Genomic DNA, 16,120 nt, shown 5'->3' on the forward strand with positions numbered 1-16,120 from the left:
CCTCGATTCATCCTTCAATTAGATGATATATGATGAACTAGGGTTTGGCTCTCTAGAGCCTTCCCCTGATCACGTACAGAACACACACCAAGTGTGTGTGTGTGTGTGTTATTTTCATTAATAAAACAACTTTCAAGTTATCCCACTTTGGTCCCTTATGTTTCGTTTTAATTAAATAAGGCTACAACTCTTTGTTTACTACTAACGATACCAATAATCAACTAGGTTAATTATTCCTAGTTAATCTTCATTTACAGGTTAACTTTTATCATTAACGGTACCTTACCCGTTTCTTAATAGTAACCGGGTTTAAATTACCAAACCCATTTTTGGGGTGTTACAAGTCTACCCCCCTTAAAAGAGGTTTCGTCCCCGAAACCTTGCTCATATCCACGGGGCCATAAATCTTTACTTACCAGTTACTACCAGTCCTTTATTATAGCACACTTCTAAAATATATTCATATATCTTTGGATTTCAAATTCTTGCCTCATGTTAGCTCCTTAGTGATGATCATCACTACATGTTTATTCATTCATTCCATTCAAAATACATACCATGGCACGAATTCACTCATACCTTATAATAAGGTCTCATTCATGAACAAATATAATCGGACGTCTTATCCTTACTTTCTTAAATCAAGCATAATACTTCCATGCATTCATTGATCATAGCGACTCGATTATATCTACTTTTATTCATAAATCATGTTTGACATGCCACTCTTACTTTCGTCGCACTCATACTCATTAGAACAGTCCATTATTAAAATTCTTCCTACTTACTTCTTTAGCCATATAATGGGTTAGGATATGATCATAAGTATATCGTAAACTTTCGCTTATAGTTTTACTACTGGAACCAAACTACAATATCAAACTCACTTATTCATGCTTAACTCGGGAGTTAAACTTCGTTCTACGTTTGTTACCGTTACATGCTACTATGTATACTCATATACGCACATCCACACGTATGTTCATATATACATACATACATGCCTCATCCATTAATGGGCGATAATCCCTACTTCGCGCATACGTTCATTCACAAGTATATTCATACATACCAGCTTTATTCCTTTGTGCACATTCAATCCCATTTCGTACATACGTACATACGTTCATATATATACACTCATATATCTACTTATATACACCCGAAAACATACTTGCAAACATAAACACGTCTATACGTACATGCTTACATACTTACTTATCGTTATATAATGCACACGCTCATACGTACCTTCATACATGCTTACATACACACCTATAATTTGCATTAACATTATGCTGTACATGGACCAAATAATATAACTTGTAAGACCTAAGCTTACATAATCGAGAATTTATAAGAACCTTTGCATTTATATAAATAATGGCCATCAACTTTCATACAATGTTTATAACACTTCAACATTTTAGATACAATAACATATTCATAAAACCCTTACAAGGTTCATCCACGTATACTTTACATTCTGTTATTACTTTAAATGTAAGCATTTTATCTGCGTATTCATTCCCTGGTGAGATTTCAATAATGTACCTGTATTACATTTCATTTTCGAGGCACACTATTAATAACGTTAATGCTATAACGTACCTAAATCATGCGTACGTGCATACTTTCATACATACTTACATACACTACAGTTCCATATCTACATACATACATACAAGTCACATTCACTTATTTGTAAGTTGAGTCTTATCTACAATCATATCAACACAAATCAATGCAATTACAAACAAACATAACCGACTAACTTCCAACAAGCATGATGAACATTCCGTTAACACGATGAACATTCAGCAACATAATGAACATTCTATTAACACGATGAACATTCAGCAACATAATGAACATTCTATTAACATGATGGACATTCAGCAACATAATGAACATTCTATTAACACGATGAACATTCAGCAACATAATGAACATTCTATCAACATGATGAACATTCAGCAATATAATGAACATTCTATTAACACGATGAACATTCAGCAACATAATGAACATTCCATTAACACGATGGACATTAAGCAACATAATGAACATTCTATTAACACGATGAACATTCAGCAACATAATGAACATTCTATTAACACGATGAACATTCAGCAATATAATGAACATTCCATTAATACGATGAACATTCAGCAACATAATGAAGATTCTATCAACACGATGAACATTCAGCAACATAATGAACATTCTATTAACACGATGAACATTTAGCAACATAATGAACATTCTATTAACACGATGAACATTCAGCAACATAATGAACATTCTATTAACACGATGGACATTCAGCAACATAATGAACATTCCATTAACACGATGAACATTCAGCAACATATTGAACATTCTATCAACACGATGAACATTCAGCAACATAATGAACATTCTATTAACACAATGAACATTCAGCAACATAATGAACATTCTATTAACACGATGAACATTCAGCAACATAATGAACATTCTATTAACACGATGGACATTCAGCAACATAATGAACATTCTATTAACACGATGGACATTCAGCAACATAATGAACATTCCATTAACACGATGAACATTCAGCAACATATTGAACATTCTATCAACACGATGAACATTCAGCAACATAATGAACATTCTATTAACACGATGAACATTCAGCAACATAATGAACATTCTATTAACACGATGGACATTCAGCAACATAATGAACATTCCATTAACACGATGAACATACAGCAACATAATGAACATTCCATTAACACGATGGACATTACGCAACATAATGAACATTCCATTAACACGATGAACATTCAGAAACGTAATGAACATTCTATTAACACGATGAACATTCAGCAATATAATGAACATTCCATTAACACGATGAACATTCAGCAATATAATGAACATTCCATTAACACGATGAACATTCAGAAACGTAATGAACATTCTATTAACACGGTGAACATTCAGCAACATAATGAACATTCTATTAACACGATAAGACTATCATCTTAATTTACATTAAGGATAGACGAAGTTCATATGAACTTACCCTGGTACTTACCCTTACCCATAAATTCTTACATGGTTCCCAATATACAACATACCAAACTTCATTTATAAATAAGAAGTGATTCCGGAAATCACTTACCTTAAGTGTCCGTATTCGCATCCGTTTCCTCGCCTCCTTTTGACCCGTTCATGCTTTTATCAAACAAACTCATTTGTTTATACTCAAAACTCACAGGGACATTATAATTATAAAACTTTCTCATTATCCAGAGCTTCATTCATGGGATTTAGGCATCCGCTACCGGGTATGCATTAATGTTATTCGACCCATTTAACGAGATTCAAGCTCTTAGCTCGAATCTCGCTTATACTTTTCGTGCCTCCAATTTTTACTCTAAGGCTTCTTTTATCTTCTACCACGACTATATTCGTGGTGGATCTACTTGGCTAAAATCAAATATTCCACATGTAACCCTTCGGTTCGACAATTTACGAAAAATGCTCATTCTGGGGCATTAAGCCAAAAGGGCTTACATCTTTCACTTTTACGCAACCAAAAGGGTTAATTCATTTATAAAACTTATTTCCAAACTACCCTTACGGGTCATTTGCCCAATTTGCCTTTCAAGGGCGTTTTGGTCAATTTTTAGTCCTTTCTTTTACGACGAGGGGCTTTCAACAGTCGCACATCCTTGCTAAACTTTTTTTTACTTACACATACCTGGCTCGAGTCAATGCATTGACCCGTTTAAGTACATTGCATTTTTGCTTGCTAATTAATAGCAACGTAATTTCCATACGCTATCCATCCTGTTAGCATAAAACTCAACAAACGTTCATTAGTCATCATTGCCAAATGATAATATCATCATCAACTAACCCGTTTGGTCTAAACAACCCAAACCTTTTTGCATTTTAAATAAATTGGTATTTATTTACCAATTCTCTCATTTGACTCATTACGGATTTTCACCGTATGGTCATAATCCTTAAACCTTGCATCTAACCCATCATCGCTTACGCCGTAGGGTGTCCTTTAAACTTTACTTTCATTCGTCAACATATAACTAAATTACCGTTTTACCCTTGTTATTCATTATGGCATACATCATAACGTAATCTTTCAAAACTCATTGTACTTTCGTCATTCATGACTAAATTACCATTTTGCCCCTTTTTACCACTAAGCATGGTTTTCATGATTTTCACTCGTTCCGACCCATATCATTTCGTGTCGGAACCTCATATTTCATAATTCACCCTATTGTACTTATCACTCGTAAAATAAATAAGTATTCTACGAAATGAGCGTAAACTTTACTTACCTGGCATCGAATTATACTTTTTCCGCATACTTGATCCGTTCCTGCTTACGGGCGCAAGCCTTTCATTCTTCTTCTCTTTCTTACTTGTTTAATCTGTATTCACCCATTGATTTAACTTTCATTCCTTCTTTTCATTCTTCATAAATTTGATCCGTATTCTCCTACAGATTTAAACCTCCATTCATACTTTCCATTCTTTTCATTCCATTCGTGTTTGAATTCATTCAAGAATTCAAACCTTGCATTCTTTTCTTTCTTTCTTATGTTTGACCCGATTCTTAAAGAATCGTTGGACCCCTTTCCATCCCACACAACCCTTATTCTCAGTTCGTCCGGACATACAGGTGATGATTCTCATGATCCCACGAGCGTCCTATGCTTCCTGCGCACTGGCCAGGCGTGCAATCCACATACTAGTCTCGTGTCCTCATGAGAATTATCACTTTATATCCAGGGAACCGGTCTTAAGTTCATGCCACTCCCATTTGAATCCTTCAAGGATTTCACCCTCGTATATAAGGGTATGCTATATTCCGATGCTTACCAAATTTAAAATTTGTGTTCCTGGGGTCCACTTTCCTGACATATCACACGCCTTAGCCTTCGTACTAGCCCGCGACTGCGGAACGTCCTCATTATCCAACAAGCTCACCTTTCAATATTCATCATTGTTAGTAGCATCACGCATACTTACTTATATATTAAATTTTTACCTTTCGGTCTTGATCGAGTCTTGCATTGTACGGGTCATTAATCACAAGAGCACACGGGTTTGAGTTCAAGTACTCACTCATTTGTACTTGATTTCGCTCAAACCTAGGCTCTGATACCAACTTGTAACGCCCTAACACGTTTTAACCAAATTTAACGCAGCGGAAAATGTATATTTAAAATTTCTTTCATTATATTCATTCTTTCACCTTAAATACTTTAATCGCTTCTATATATTTAATTAAGACCTGTGTCACACCCCAATTTTCCGCGTGTCACCGGTGGGCCCGGTGGGGAGTATCGTGACGTAGTTAATATCATCATAGTCAAACAACACAATTTAAAATGCACATCGGAAGCAAAAGATGAATATATTACAATCCGATATAAAGTAATATCAAGGTATTACAAACGGAAAGTAAAGGATCCACAGGCGGATCAAAGATAAATGAAACATTGTTCAACAGACTTCAGGCATCTAAGCTTGCGAGACTTCTATATGATGCTAGGAGAAACCAGCCTATTTCGTTTAGCACCTGCACTTAGCCTTTTTGGAAAATACGTCAGTTTTCACTGGTAAATACAATTTAACTGACTCATTTTGAAAATGTTTTAAAAATTGATTTGAATGCACATGTCACAAAACTTTTTATAACTTGGGAATAATTAATCATAGTTAAACTTGTAAAAGAATTACATGTTCGTTATGCGTTCAGTCGCCCGGGTCGTGACGGGTATAAGGTTAATTGACACACCACTCAGTATAAATCCGCGGCGGGAAGCCAACGTTTATACCTTAATAAATATGGACACATTACCGGGTGTACGCCTACACCCGGGTGTCAAGGTCGTGGCCATTTCTTAAAATGATGCCAAGAATATCCGGGACATGGTCATTAAACTCCCAAAGGCGTAAAACAAACGAAACTAGTTTTCAAACGGGTCACATTGATAATACCCAACTACTAATGAGTTAGGGTCAATTGCCCGACCAAGCGGTATTTTATATACCGTACCCCCAAGCCCATATAAGGGAAAATAAGTTAAAAGTATTTACCTGAGCTAAATATAAATTTAATCCCAGCCGTATACCACCAAGCAAGTACAGATAGCTTTTATTGGGCTCCTAAATCTGGAACGAAGGTTTTTAATAACCTATTAGAATCCTAACGGGTCTTTTAATTTGGCCTAAGCCTAGACCGGTTAGTTCTTAAATGAAGATTACGGTTTAAACGCACGATAAGGCGAAGACCGTCTTAGAATGTGGTTTTGACCCAACAAGCTTGCATACTTGTTTAATATGGGTAACTTAATCACATTCTGGATTTTGAGACCGAAATGATATGGTTTGACCCGTTTCGGCTATAATGGGTAAACTAGTTACCTATGCCGATCTGAACGCATAAAGTGCGTAACGAATAACCATAAGAGTCATATACAAGTTTCCTAAGTTAATATGCCTTAAACATGTTGTGATATCAGAATGATACCTTCCATTATGCCCCAAATGGTTTTAAACCCAATTTATGCCTCATAAGGGCATTTTGGTCATTTTAAAGGGTGTAAAAGGGTTTAAATAATCACCTGAGTTACAGGTCCGATTAAATCAATAAATATACTTAATTTACTAAGTTATAACAGTAGGGTATAAGTCCTTATGTGAAATTTATCAATCTTTAATCCTCCTAGACTCCGTAGGGGCGTTTTGGTAATTTCACATATGCTTAAAAGGTCAATACTGGAATTCTGATCTTAAGATATTCTCCTACTGTTTAAAATATAAAATTTTACTGAATACATCAGTAGGTTTCAACCTCATATGCTTAAATAGGTTCCAGCACATACTTATGCGTTAAAAACGCTTAAAAAGGCGATTTGGAGCTATTTCCGGGTTTTATATAGAAAGCTGATATTTTTAAAATTCCAGAAGGCTTAAAATAATTTATTTAACATATTAGATCAGTAGAAAAAGGTTTGGGGTCAATCGGATATATAAAACTTATTTTATAGCCCAAAAGGGCAAAATCGGCATTAGCCGAATTAAGCTTAGAACACTAAGTTATGCTCAGCCTAAAATTAAATAAAAATTTCTAAAAATCCCAAAATATTATTTTAATACAGTAGGTACAAAGTTTTGTATAAAAATTTGGGTTTAGATAGGCTATATGCAATTTACGCTATTTAATTACTAAAGAAGCTTCTAATTACGCTATTGAGCATAACTCCTAATCTAAACCTCAAACTGATGTCAAATTTTATGGACAAGTTTATAATTCAGTAGTGAAGGTTTCTGTCCTCTCACATTTTCAAAAATATTGTTTTAAGGTCAAAAGGGCATAACGGTCAATAATTCGGCATATAACGGATACTTGCAAATGAATAGGATAACTAAGGATTTAGGTTGTATAACCTCAGAGGGTTACACTAACCTATAACATGATCCTAAAGGAATCCTAAGGCATATCTAAATAAGTCTAATTCGGGTCAGAACTGAAAGTCAAAGCAAAGGTCAAACTTTGCGACTTTCGGTTGTGAACCGAGCCTATACTTAGAATTGCCGGGTTGAATCATGTTTAGACATGTTCAACTGATATTTACCAAGTCGTTAAAGTTACAAAACTGATTTTAAAGATTTTATATCATTAGTTATGAATTTTATTTAAAACAAACCCGATTGACTTTAATTTGACCCGACAATTAAACTAAGTAAACGTGGTAATTAGGAGATGCCCTTTAGAGGGTTAAACACCTACCTAATTACGATCACGTAGCCATGTTCAACGTGAACCATGGATCAACCGATTAAAAGTCAAAGTGTTTATCGATAACGCTTGACTTTTCGGTTTAAACGCTAAACAAATAACTAAGCATGAAAGGAATCACTTACAAAAGTCCAAAGGACTTGAAAGAGGTTCTCAAGAAGCTCAAGACCCTCAAAGAATGCAGAGAATTCAGAATGGAGGGAAGGTGCAAGTGAAACCCAAAACAAGGGGGGTATTTATAGGTTTTTGAGAACCGTTAGGATCGTTTATTGAAAACCGAGCTTCAATCTCAACCATCCATGTGGGCACATGGTTTACAAATACAAGGGGCACTTGAAAACCATCAAAATTGGCCCATAGATTGATCAAAAACCATTTGCAAGAGCTGGAATGAGCTGGAAATAGCTGGAAACAGATTTTGCTGGTCTGGGGATGCCTTACGGACCGTAAGGAAAGGTCCATACGGACCGTAAGGGCCTTGCAGGTCAGCAACTTTCAAAAATGGCAAAACAGGCCCCTGCACCCCCAAACTTGGTTTTCGATGCATTTTTTGACACGTTTAAGCCCCGTTAACCTCATTTCAAAGCTATAAAATGAAGTTAAAGGATAGGGAACTTAAAATATGTTCAAAAACATCTCGGATGCCGGTTCGTTTGGTCGTACGGTCCCGTTGTTCGGCTAATTACGACGAAACACGGACGGACGCTAAAAACGATCCAAATTACGCGACGAGTGGAATTTTATCATGCCACACACTAAAATAAAATATTTTAGTGCTTACATAAATTTTTGGGTGTCCGGGGATATTCAGAGTGCGAGATATGCGCAAAAGTGCAAACTTGTGCACTTTTTGACACTTTTAGTCCCTGCATGACATAAAAGTTTATTTTTGCGCACCGAACACCTCTAGGCCTATATCTAAGCTATAAAAAGGGTAAATAGGGTATGATTAACTTATTAACATATTCCGGAAGGTCCGTTACCATACGATTCGACCTCCTTTTGCAGTTTGACGCAATTAGTCCCTTAATTGCGCAAAGTAGCGCGGAATGCCATTTAATGACATCCAAGCCTTCCATGGCCCATAATAGGCATTCCCAAGCATATACTTAAATATTACTATGCTCTCGTTCACTTAAATGGTCACCGAATGGCGTAGATTCAAAAGTTGACGCTTTAGGCCCCTCTATTGCACAAACTTGCGCATCTCATCGTCTAATTGCATTGAAGCCTCATCTAATCCATATTAGACATCCTTGATAGTATTATTAAACATCACGATGCTTCGGGTTCGCTAAAAGGTCATTCAGAGGTATAATTAAACATATTGACGCTTTTAGTCCCTCTAACTTGCAAAGTTGCGCGTAACTTTACTTATAGGCATAAAAACCTTAGTTGGCCATTACTTGGCATCCCCGAGAGTATAATTAAATATCATGAAGCTCCCGGTTGGTTAAAAGGTCACTCAGAGGTAAGAATTAACATGTTGACGCTTTTAACCCTTCATTGCGCAAACTTTCAATTAATTACGCAAACGGCTACACTTTATTATCAAGTGGCACATTTGGGAACATCGCCATCGTGAGAGGTTATTTAGAAACTTATTTTAGATATGCTAACACTTCCAGTCCTTTCAAAATCAAAGTTTTCGATTTTTCAAAAAATTAGTCCCTAAATTTCACTGTTTGACTTCATTAGGGTTTATTACACGTGTCAATACATCATTGGACGTGATTTTACGAGGTGTTACAACCTGACCCCCTTAAAAGAAATCTCAACCTCGAGATTTGCTAAAATGCTGGAAGTTTCTTTTGTCGCATAACGGACTTAATCTTTCATAGCATGTCTGGAGTCTTTCCAAGCTCCCAAGTTGACCTCTATCTTAGGTACATGTATCCCTTTCGAGTATTCTTAACCTGCCGGTCCTTAATCGATACAGGTTTCTCATCATATCATAGATCTGCCTATCATATGAGTTAATGCTTCTTGGCTTATTGGTGAAACACATCCTTAAATCCTTAATGTGTAACGTATTGCGAGATCCGCCAAGCTCCTTAAATAGGTTTTAGCTTATAAGCTATTTGATCTTGATACATTCGATTCCTTCAAATGATTTCATATATTCAGAGCTTAACTAGCCTAACAATTAACAGATTGGCACACCTTTCCAGGGTGATATCTTTTGTTGAACTTTATTTCTTAACAAGAACTTAGGAGGTTTGCTATTTCCATGAATCCTTGATTCTCTGCCGAATACTGGCAACTTATAAATGATTATGGATTTGCATGATCTTATTCGTTGTTTCCAAGGCAACTTTCAGATCCTGATAATTGGACTTACCAATTTTCTGTCTAACAATAGATGTTTAACATCTCATCTATACAAGGTCTCCCAAGGAGCAGCCTTGATATGTATATAACAACTATTATAGAAAAGCTAATCTTAAGGTGAGATGGTTATTCCAATCACTGCTTACAACTAACCTTAAGGGATAGCTAATCCTTTAAGTCAGTCGAATAAATCGACGATCCTGGGCGGCTGATGGAAATTCTTAATTGTTGTCTAATTAGGGTTGCGGTAATCAATGCATAAGCAAAATGAACCGTCTTTCTTAATTAACTACATTGAATCCTCAGAATATTGAGTTAGGCTATAAGAATCCTCTATTTCAAACCTTACTTAATCAGGGTTTCGATTCATCCAATGATGGTACTAGCCGTCTTGGAGATTTCATATTAATACAGCCCTAAATGGGATATAAATCTTAACTCTACTTGCCTCTCAGGAGGTAACAGGGTAATCTTAGGAGAAGATGATCAAGATACAAGGAGGTTATACAGACTTTCCATACCTCAGGCTCCAGTTTATCCATCATTGCTCGAGTCAAATAAATGACACATTCATGTTATAAGTCCACGAATTCCTTAATCGGGAACATTTGCATGACAACTTCCGTTCTGGATATCTTCTTTGAATACCATTAGTTGACTTTAGTACCATATGACTATCTGGATATCTTTGTGGTCCCATGCATTAAACCTCCATACTGATCAGGCATGGAAGCAATCTATGGAACATATTAAGATACATCAATCCTCATATGGCGCTTTTATCATACTGTCTGGTATTCGCAATCGATTGAGATCAAGGAGATATCAACTGTATATGCCGACGCACTTCCTCTATAGAGAAGATACTTCAAAAATTTACGGCTGAAGGTTTCTGATTGGAACAGAAGAAATGGTTCCTATAATTTCGCTTGTAAGTTTTACCTTATACTTAATATCTGGGGTTCTTACTGGATATCTTCTAAAAGTTTGCTAAGCTTTTGGTTTGATGAGAAACTTATCAGTACCCGAAACCAAACGAAATTCTTAGTACTAAAATCACAATAGGGGGGTTTATCTAGTATCATTATTAATGCGAACTGTCTCTGAGCATTTATCAGGAGGGTTTAACGCCTCCATTCCTAATTCTTTTAAACTTAGCTATAAAATCTTTAACAAATTTGGGGCAGTCTCAGCTTGACTGGTTATTTCTTAATCTATTTAACATGAGTAGCTGAGGTAGATCCTTAATGGATTTACGATGAGTAGGTTTTGAGAACTTTTCATGACTTTTCTTATATCCTTACAAGCAGCTGTGTTTATTACAGTTTTGGAGACTAACTCCATTAACATTGAGGTTCATATTTGATGCACCATTAATATTTGTCGTATCACTAACCTCACAACTTGTTGCTTATCTCTTCCGAGTTTCCCATGCTCGAAGCTTTGGTATTAAATACCAAATTCAACAAGTGCTCAGGCAATCCTTACCATGAGTCTTCTTGAATTGTCAAAGGCTTATCATAAGGAGTCTTGATAACTACTTGCTTCTTATTACCCACAATATGGGCTTAGCTATAAGATGACCAATCCATTCCTATCACTATGTCGAGTCCCTCTATTTCAATGGAAACAAGGACAGTGGAAAAGAATGGTTCCTAATGGTCCATCTAATATTGCTGAAGCAGCCTCTAAGGTACCATTGGCTAATCCTGTTGTGACGTTGTCATCTTGAATAGCCTCTTGAGCATCCATTTGAGAGCTTCCAGCTTTGGTCTTCTTAGCCACTCCAGGCTTTTTGGTTTTAGTTGGGCAATTAGTTTTGATGTGCCCTTTCTCATTGCAACCATAGAAGGTTGCATCTTCCAACTTCTTGCAATCCAAGGTCTTGCAAATTCCACACAATTTATCACGTGGGTGATGCGTGGTTGAAAACCGGTGTTCGTTGATGCTTAAGTTGTTGTTTTTATTTGACTTTTAATCTTGAATAGCCTACTTTTAATTAGATTTGTGTTTTGCAGGTTTAATGAAGTTTAAGGAGCTTTTCGGATCACCGGATCGAAAACCGGAGCACCGAGATGCGTTACGGGTCAATCGGGAACTCAAGAAGCGAAAATTGGGAAAAACATGTTTTGACAAGCCGTCGGCGACGGGCATAGGCCGTCCCCGACGGGTTCGGGAAAAGGCCGTAAGTTAAAAATGCTCGTAACCAGTCATTTAACCCGTCGGCGCATTGAAGATTTTGGGGACCCGTCGGCGACGGGCTTTGGTTTTCACAAACGCGAATTTTGTAAAATTGAGGGCCAAGATCGATTTTTATGTGGGTTCTTTCATGGATTACGGGAGTTACACTTTTTGGGGAGTTTGAATCTTGACTTTGGAGCCTAATTCACCAACGATTCCACCTACCATTCCATCTATCATCACTATCATTGGAGATCATCAAGAATCATCATCACAATCAACACAATCTTGATTCCTAACCCTAGTTCACCCAATCATTCAACATTCCACCATCACCATCCATCACCAACCTTCACCAATCATCCAATCAAGCTTCAAGATGACTCCATCCGCATTCCAAACATCCGGTGATCAAGTTGCATCAACCATGAGCGGCTAATCATCTTGGTTTCACCCCGGTGTAGGTTGTTGTTAATTCTAGGGTTTCGAATTGTTCTTGTTTTAACTTAGTGACAATTTGTATTTGGTTTTTGAAACTCTTGACAATAGTATTACATTTGTTACGAATTCGTGAATTGTCGAACGATGTTAAAAGTTATGACTTTGCGAAACGGTGATATGTAATTGTACATTGTCATTGTTAGGATTTACTTGTGTTGATTACAAAGTGTCTTTTTGTCCGTTCTTCGGGGCGTTGATAGTCAGTAGCACCTAAGTCACGGTACACTAAATCCGTTAATCGAATGCATTTGAGTTGAAACTAGAACTTGTAGAAATCCTAGGTTAATAATTATCGAAACCGGGTGTGATTCCCTTTTAATATTATTGTTCTCGTATCCAGAAATTCTTGCAATCGTTAAGTAGTAATTGTTAATTAAGTAATTCAATTTCAGTAGTCCAAATTCACATCTTTCTTCTAAACAAAAATACAAAAATATCTGGCAAACTTCATAATTGTGACAAGTTTTTATAATTCAGTCAAATCCCTACACAAACCACATACTCTTCGTGGATCGACCCCTTACTACCACTAACACATTGTTAAGGGTAATTTGGGCTTATAAATATTATCTTTGACCGGAGCGCGACACTCCGATCAACTTTTGGCGCCGCTGCCGGGGAGTGCGTGCGCTTTGTGTTTGGATATTGTTTGAATTTTTTGTAATTAACTGTTTAACTTGTTTAGCTTTCTTTTTGTATTGTCTTTTTCCTTGTTACGCGGGGTGTGTTACTTGTGCAGGTTACAGGTAGTGCATGCGTACACGGAATTCCGGGAGGACTTCACCTTTAGTCTACGAACCGGAAATCGAAAGACTCGCAAGAAGGAACCTAGCAAGCCGGTTAGAAGCAACTCTTGCTTCTAATCAAACCAACCAAACACCACCACTCACACCGACCATTGAAACCGATTCAATGGTAAACCACAACTCCAAACAAGACTTTAATCTCAACCAAAACCTCAATCAATTCCAATCCTGAGGAACTTTTCATCCCGCTCAAGAACAACCGGGTGGTAACACCAACGCAAGACCACCTACTCCACCTTTCCGAAACCAAAATACCAACAACACCCAACGAACACCTCAACAACAACCCCTTCACCGACAAGCATCGTTACCTATCAACCTTGACGATCGGAATGTCAACTCCGATCGTAGAGGTAACCGTGATCGCGACAATCCCGCAAATGAAGACCTGTTTTTCAATATCAACAATTTAAGGAATGCAATCCCCGATGATGAACCGTATAGTGTTCCCGGTTATCAATCGCCGGAACACGTAAGCATTCATACGGAAAATTCGGACGACGGGGGGTATTACGATGATCGGGCTAATGATGATGAAGATTGGGGCTACGTGAATAGGGGAAACGTCTACAACGCGAGAAGGTATGACGATGAGGAATTTGGTTACCAAAACGCCAATTATGTTGGGGACGATGAATACGGTTACGGAGGTGGACGAAATGATGGTTATGGGAACAACCGTTAACCACGAAACAATAACAAACGGAACCGGAATGATGGGTTTTACAACAACAATAACAACAACAATGCAAACCCTAACCGGATTCCTCGTTTCGTAGGAGGTGGTAACCCAAGGGATAATCGAAGGGGGGATCAAAGAGGTGAAAGAAGGGATAATCGAAGACCGGTCGATCAAGAAGTTAATGGTCCACAACGTCGTCAACAACCTCCACGGGGAGTAAATGACCGTTTCCGCCCGATAGTGACCGAGAATAATTCTCCGATAGTATGCGAAAGGAGGATGTTTGATTGTAAACCGCATTACATCAACATACTTCCTCATTTCAATGGGAGGTCCAATGATGAGCTGTACACACATTTAACGGAGTTCTCTTCCATTTGTGATACTATTGGGGGACACAATTTCGCACTAGAGGAAGTTAAGCTTCGGTTATTTCAATTTTCGTTGAAAGACAAGGCAAAACAGTGGTTCCTCACACTTCCGGCCAACAGTATTCGAACTTGGGAACAAATGCAACAAGCATTTTTGGATGAATACTATTCTATGGCAAAGACCGACGATGCTAGAGATGAAATTCGGTCGTTTCGTCAACTTTCGAGTGAGCCTTTACATGAAGCATTTACCCGATTCAAAGAACTAATGAGGAGATGCCCACATCACCAAATAGAAAAATGGGAGTTGGTGAAATGCTTTGTACGGGGTTTGGATGATGCAACTTGGAATCGTCTCGAGACAACAAGCAATGGTACACTCTTGAGCAATCATGAGGATGATGATTGGGAATTTTTGGAAAGGATGAGCAAACGATCCAAGGAAAAAGAATCGGCCGATAGAGCAAAAAGACATCCAGTTTCCCGGTCACTTCCCGATCTCAATTCCAAAGACCGGATTTCCACCTTAGAACAGGAAATAGCCCAACTGAAAAAGAAGAAAGAGGTAAATGCGATTCAGTTTGCGGTTTGTGAAGAATGTGGAGATATTGGGCATGCGACCGAGCAATGCTCAATGGGGTCGAGTGGTTACACCGAAGAAGTCAATCAAGTGTATGGAGATAGAAAACAGTATGACATGAACTCCAACACTTACCATCCGGGTTTAAGAAATCACCCCAACTTTCGGTACGGCAATGCTTCAAATCAAATGAACCCGAATTTCCAATCGGGTAATCAAGGAGGAAGTGGGTCATCATACCAAACCATTTTTCCCGGTCCTTACCAACTCAAACCCAAGTAAGTAAATGATGGAGGCATTAGGACTAACCATTTTTCTTTCAAAACCATTATTTTTCATTTTTTTTATCTACCCAAAATCCCCCTAGATAGCCCCTTTGAGCCTAAACCTTTCATTTCATTAACCCAAAACTCTTTTTACCCACCAAAAACCTTTTTATTTTATTTATTATTTTTTTTTCACCCTTTATTTTAGTAACAAGCTCGCTTTTCCGTAAACTCGCCTTTTTATGTGACGATCAAAAAAAAATGATGATGAAGTCAAAAACAAACAAAAGCTATAAAAGCTTGTTTGGAGAAATACTTCAAAATAAAAAGTCACTAAAAACAAGGTACTTCACGAAAACCGACGCTTGTTACGATTTTCGCCCTTTTTACTAACCACTAACCAACCACCCACCTTTAACCCAAGCCTAACCCTTCACCCCAAAAGTCCTCTTAATATTTACAAAGGTAAAAAGTTAAAAAGGAGGAGGATTGATTACTTGGCAAGCCTATGGAAGGCGTAAGTTCCGTGCCGCTCTCGAGTGATTCACTAAAATATACACCTTCGGCCGAG

General features: G+C 37.4%; 1 long non-coding RNA gene across 1 annotated transcript in view; it reads right to left on the minus strand.

Annotated features, from left to right (window-relative positions):
- Nucleotides 1-5,242: 5,242 nt before the first annotated feature.
- Nucleotides 5,243-16,120, minus strand: part of LOC118487358 — a 52,709-nt gene continuing 41,831 nt past the window's right edge. The window contains exon 3 of the long non-coding RNA XR_004881532.1: nt 5,243-5,317. This is a non-coding gene — a long non-coding RNA (uncharacterized LOC118487358). The remainder of the gene's footprint in view (nt 5,318-16,120) is intronic.

Source organism: Helianthus annuus, chromosome 15 (genome assembly GCF_002127325.2).
Source record: "Helianthus annuus cultivar XRQ/B chromosome 15, HanXRQr2.0-SUNRISE, whole genome shotgun sequence".
Classification (NCBI taxonomy): domain Eukaryota; kingdom Viridiplantae; phylum Streptophyta; class Magnoliopsida; order Asterales; family Asteraceae; genus Helianthus; species Helianthus annuus.